The sequence below is a fragment of the Carlito syrichta genome, unplaced genomic scaffold (genome assembly GCF_000164805.1).
Source record: "Carlito syrichta isolate Samal-C Ts95f unplaced genomic scaffold, Tarsius_syrichta-2.0.1 Scaffold289424, whole genome shotgun sequence".
Taxonomy (NCBI): domain Eukaryota; kingdom Metazoa; phylum Chordata; class Mammalia; order Primates; family Tarsiidae; genus Carlito; species Carlito syrichta.
This window is the reverse complement of record NW_007233520.1, coordinates 84-6,187: the sequence shown is the minus strand read 5'-3', so window position 1 is coordinate 6,187 and position 6,104 is coordinate 84. Positions and strand designations below refer to the sequence as shown.

General features: G+C 42.6%; 1 pseudogene; it reads left to right on the top strand.

Annotated features, from left to right (window-relative positions):
• The first annotated feature begins 3,847 nt into the window (after positions 1-3,847).
• LOC103256431 lies at positions 3,848-4,486 on the top strand (annotated as a pseudogene).
• Positions 4,487-6,104: the final 1,618 nt, after the last annotated feature.

The window sequence follows — 6,104 nt, the reverse complement described above, 5'->3', positions numbered from 1 at the left end:
TTCAACATAGTATTGGAAGTCCTGGCTCAAGCAATCAGAGAAAGAAGAGGCAATCAGGGGTATCCACATAGGAAAAGAGGAAGTCAAGTTATCTCTCTTTGCAGATGATATGATGGTGTAAGCCTTGAAAACCCAAGAGAATCTGTCAAAAACCTCCTTACACTGATAAAGGACTTTGGCAAAGTCTCAGGATACAAAATAAATGTTCAAAAGACAATCACATTTCTCTACACCAATAATAAACAAACAGAAACCCAAATAAAAAACACAATTCCATTCACAATAGCCACAAAAAAATGATATACCTTGGCATCTTCTTAACCATAGACATGAAAGACCTTTACAATGAAAACTACAAAATACTGCTCAAAGAAATCAAAGATGACACAAACAAGTGGAAAAATATCCCATGCTCATGGATTGGAAGAATCAACATTGTGAAGATGTCTATCTTACCTAAGGCAATCTACAAATTCAATGCAATACTCATCAAATTACCAGCAACATTCTTCTCAGACCTAGAAAAAACAACACAGGAATTCATATAGAAACACAAATGTCCAAGAAAAGCCAGAACAATCCTCAGCAAAAAAAAAAAACAAACGAAGCAGGTGATACCAGACTTCAAACTTTACTATAAAGTTACAATCATCAAAACAGCTTGATATTGGTATAGGAACAGGCATATAGATCAATGGAATAGAATTGAGATTCCAGAAGCAAAACCTCAATTTCTCAACCAACTCATCTTCGATAAAGCCTCCACCACCTACCACTGGGGAGAGGAGAACCTATTTGGTAAATGGTGCTGGGAAAACTGGCTGACCACATGCAGAAGATTCAAACAGGACCCCTATCTATCCCCATGCACAAAGGTTAACTCCAAATGGATCAGAGACCTAAATGTAAAACCTCAAACCATAAGAACCTTAGAAAATGAAGGAAATACCCTCATGGAAATCAGAACTGGCATCCAATTCCTGAACAAAACCCGAAACTCACAGGTCATAAGAGAGAAGATAGACAAGTGGGACCTCTTAAACTGACAAGCTTCTGCAAAGCCAAAGAAACCATCAAGAGAGCAAGGAGACAGCCTACTGACTGGGAAAAAGTATTTGCCAACACCACATCTGACAAAGGCTTAACATCCTGGATCTACAAGGAACTCAAACATGCGGAAAAGAAAAAACAAACAACCCCATTATAAAATGGGCAAAAGATATGAACAGACACTTCACAAAGGAAGCCATCGAGCAGCCAACAGACACATGAAGAAATGTCAACCTCACTAATCATCAGGGAGATGCAAATCAAAACCACACTGAGATACCACCTAACTCCAGTCAGAATGGCCATCATCAATAACTCAAAAAATAAGAGTTGTTGGAGAGAATGTGGTGAAAAGGGAACACTTCTACACTGTTAATGGGAGTGTAAACTAGTGCAACCTCTGTGGAGAGCAGTGTGACGATTCCTAAAAGCTCTAAATATCAACCTCCCATATGACCCCACAATTCCCCTACTGGGAATATATCCTGAAGAACTCAAATCACTCTATAAAAAAGATACCTGCAAATGTATGTTTTTCACAGCATTGTTCACAATAGCAAGAAACTGGAACCAACCATGCTGCCCATCAAAAGAGGGCTGGATTAAAAAAATGTGGTACATATACACGATGGAATACTACACAGCCATAAAAAAGAAAAAAATCATGAATTTTGCAGCAACCTGGATGGAACTAGAGTCTATAATACTGAGTGACCTCTCACAGAAACAAAGACCCGAGTATCACATGTTCTCACTCATATAATGGACCTTGAACATCCAATGTAATACTATAAGAAAATGACTGATGGTACTGGGAAACTATGGGGGGGGAGGGAGATGGGATTAATAGTAGCAAATATCTATCTGGGGACGGGGAAACACCTCTTATCAGCAGGGTGCCTGAATGAAATGTAATTGTATACCTAACCCTTAACTGTACCCCACAGCATCATAATAAAAAATATTGATTAAAAAAAAGAAAAAAAAAAGAGGCATTTTGAAACCTAACACGTGTAACATACAACTATGGATTGCACCTGCTACCAACAAAAAGTACTTTAAATAGTATTCCATGATATAACTTAAACCAACTTAGTGAGAGGAAACTCTGTGTAGAGGATATTCTGTGGCCATTTGAATTATTCAGAGTTGAGGCTGGATTCTGTCTGTATTGGATACAGACTATGATCTCAGACATGTCACTTTAACTCGTGCAGCCTAGGATTGGTTTCTGTAAAGAAAGGATCACAATACCCACCTATGAAGGTTGCCTAAATATTCAGTAAAGGATGCTGAGGAGACAAATAAAAGCATGATTTATTTGACCTCCAATGAAATGAAGTTGTATTTTTTTAATTTTGAAATAACTATAGATGGACAGGAAGTTGAACAAAAGAAAGTACAGCAAAGTATCGTGTACCCTTCACTCAATCTTCCCCAATGGTTAGTTCCTCCATGACTATAGTACATGTCAAACGTTCCTCAGTAAAACTTCTTAGCATTCAAACCACACCGAAGTTGCTGCTGTCTCACTATTACTTGTTAGCGAAATGGTCTATGCATATTTATGTGCTTTTTTCCTGCACTATTGGAGGTCATGTTCTCAGAGTCCCTTACAATAAAACTCTAAATTGGCATCCATCAATGAGTTTTGCTGTTTGTTTGGTTTTTTTGAGTTGGCGTTCTCACCTTGTTGCCCAGGCCAGAGTGCAGCGGCATGCTCATGACCACCACAGCCTTCACCTGCTGAGATGAGGAAAGACTTGAAAAAGAAGAAAAGATATGAATCCCTTTTGTCCAGGAAGGAGATACTAAGGTTTACTGTGAAACTTTCAAAAACATTAAAACCAGAGATGAAGAAAATAAAGAAAAGTTTACTAAATCGTAGAATACTACGATCCACGTCATGCCTCAGCCGTTCAAGTAGCTGGAACTAGGGGCATGCACCACCATGCCCGGCTAATTTTGAAATTGACGATGAATAATCCACGTAACTTTTTCTGATTTCACCAGTATTCCATGCTCTCGTGTATGTCCCCACTCACATGTGGGTGTGTGTATGTGTAGTTCTGTGCACTTTTATCATGTGTATAGATTTCATCATTACACTCAAGATACAGGACAGTTCTGTCTCCATGAGGCCTCATCTGCTTCCTCCATTCCTCATCGCCGGTGTCAACCACCATTCTGTTCTCTAGCTCTATAACTGTATCTCACAAATGCTCTGTATGGAATCTTGCATTATGTAATCTTTGGTTATTGACTCTTTTCCTCTAAGCATAATTCCCTTGATGCTATCCAAGTTATTAAGTGTATCATGAGTGTGTTTTTTATGTCAGTATTATTGCATGACATGGATGCAGCACCGTTTGGTTTATTCAAACGTTTTCCAGTTGTAGGGCATTTGGCTGTTTCAGGGTTAGATTTGTATATCTATTTAGAAAAATGTGTCAAGGATTCCTACCAGTGGGTGCAATTTGCCACTTTTCAGTTGAGAGACACGACATGGATTGTATAGTCTGAGATTTAGTAAATTTTTCTTAATTTTCTTCATCTCTGGCATTAATGTTTTTAAGTTTCACAATAAACCTTAGTATTTACTTCCTGGATGAAAGAGATCTGTATTTTATTCTTTTTTTTCAAGTGTATCATTCTTTTCTTCTAGAAATCTAAATATACTTTTGGAACTAAACATCTACTTATGTCTCAGTTAAATTTTGAAAAACAGAAAGGCACAAAAAGGTACATACGTCATTAGAAGTACAGAAATGCTCCCACCGCCTCCACCGCCTGCAGGATGGCCTTGGCAGCCGCCTCCTTGGGGCCCGTCTCCCTTTCTGCAGCCCTTGCACAACTCAGGCCCTCTGTCCTTGAGAGGCAACTGTATTCCGTCTCCCTTGTGGGCCTGGGTGCAGCCCTGGGGACGGTGGTGGCACACGGCGGCAGGATGGCCCTGAGCGCGGTGGGGGTCGGCGGGAGCAGCAGCCCCATTAACCCCACCTCGCTGCCTCCCGGCCACTCCCAGCTCATCGCTCTCAGCTTCCGCCGGGACTGCCAGGCCGACGTGGACACCAAGCCAGCTTACCGAAATCTCAGGCACAAAGTGGATAATTTTGTGTCAACACGTCTGGACAAGGAGGAATGGAATCCTACGATGAACAAAATCCAGTTGCGAAATGGTCTGAGGCAAAGTGTGGCTCAGTCAGGGATGTCGGAGGCGGGAGTTGACAGGATCCTTTCTCAGGTGATAGATCCAAAACTCAACCACAACTTCAGGCCACAGATAGAACGAGCAACGCATGAGTTCCCGGCAGCCCAAAAGAAAGCAGCTGTGCCAGCACCGCCTCCAGAGCCCGAAGGCCAGGACCTTCCAGCTTCATCCCAGGATGCTTCCTACGAATATGCCTGGCACCTTTTGAGAGCTCCATTTAATTAATGGTGAAGAAGAGGTTCGGTTACATAAGAGTACAGCTTCGGAATGAAGATAGGCCAAGGTCATTGCTGATTACAGCATTTTAGCCTGACTATGGGCAGTGTCCAGATTGAACAGAAACAAGTCGGGAGGGGGGTAAGTTGACTGTGGTACCCCCAGTATAGTGCTGCTGTTTGACCAGCCTATCCAAGGGTATGATACCCATAAGTACTACTGAGAGATAAAGAAACACAACAGCAACCTGGGCTTGTCCTGAAACAGACTCTTATACTTGAGTATGAAGACTGTGCATGGACTTCAGGATCTGTGCTATGGGACAAGCAATAGCTCTAGTGAAAGAAAGTGAGCTGTCCCAAAGATTATTTCAAAGAAGAGTGGCAGCAAAGGTTAGCCGGGAAGCAGGTATTTGGCAGTGCTTATTTGGTGCTGTTTCTCAGAGATCCTACAATGTACAAGCCATCAGGATCAGCTGGTTTTAGGTGGTTGTTAATCTTGGACATGCATCTTCTAGCCAGTGTCCTCTCCCTTGAAAGAGAAACAAAACACGGAATCATAACTTGAGGAAGCCAGACACTGGGAGCGAGGAAGGACATTCACAGGTTCCCTGTCCAGATTCTTCTTGTCCTGCAGGGCTAGCGAGTCTCTGTGTGTTTATTTTATTCCCATGTTGTCGTTTTTTAGAAAAGTGAACGGTCAACAGATGGCTGACGTTTTATAATAAAATCCTTTAATACTCTTACTCTGTGTGGCCCTAGGTCTGTAGCGGATCCAATTCACTGTAGCGGATCCAATTCACTGTAGCGGATCCAATTCACTGTAGCGGATCCAATTTAGCTGTCTCGTGTCTTTGGTCTCCTTCAATCTGGAATCTCTTCTGGGGAATTTTTTAAGACTAAAGGCAAATCTTTTTTTGGTTATCCCTCAGAAGTGGGCTTGTCGCTGGGCTCAGTGGCTCAGCCTGTAATCCTTTGCTTGGGGAGGCTGAGGTGAGTGGATTGCCTGAACCCGCGGGTTCAAGACCCACCTGGGCAACTTGGCAAGAACTCATCTCTACAATAAATCAAAACTTAGTTGGGCATGGTAGCGTGTGCCTGTAGTTCCAGCTACTTGAAAGGCTGAGGCGGAAGGATCACCTGAGCCCAGCAGGTCAAGGCTGCGGTGACCGGGAATGGCCTCTGCACTCCAGTCTGGGTGAGTGAGACTCCAACTCAAAAGAAAAAAAAAAAAGAAGTGGGCTTGCCTGGCAATTCCTCCCAATTGGATGGAGATTCTGCATCTTTGGCTGGAATGTCACAGAAGGGACACCGCTCTCTTTGCATTGCATCCTGGCAGGCACGTGAAGTGAACTTTGATCACTTGACTCAGGAGTGTCTGCCCCACAATGCTCTTGTCTTTTTGTAATTAGTGTTGGGTGAGGAGGTACTTTAAGACTTTGCAGATTTCTGGTTCCCCATCAGAGGTTCATAGCCATGAGTGTTTCCTGGTTGGACAAAGTAGCACCGTGACAGTGGCCAAATGGTGATTTTCAGCTCCATCAAAATCCACCCCTGCCTGTCTCTCTGCCTGCCGAAGGCTTGTTCCTCATATGCCAGCTTAGACCATCTTGAGCATGACCACCAAA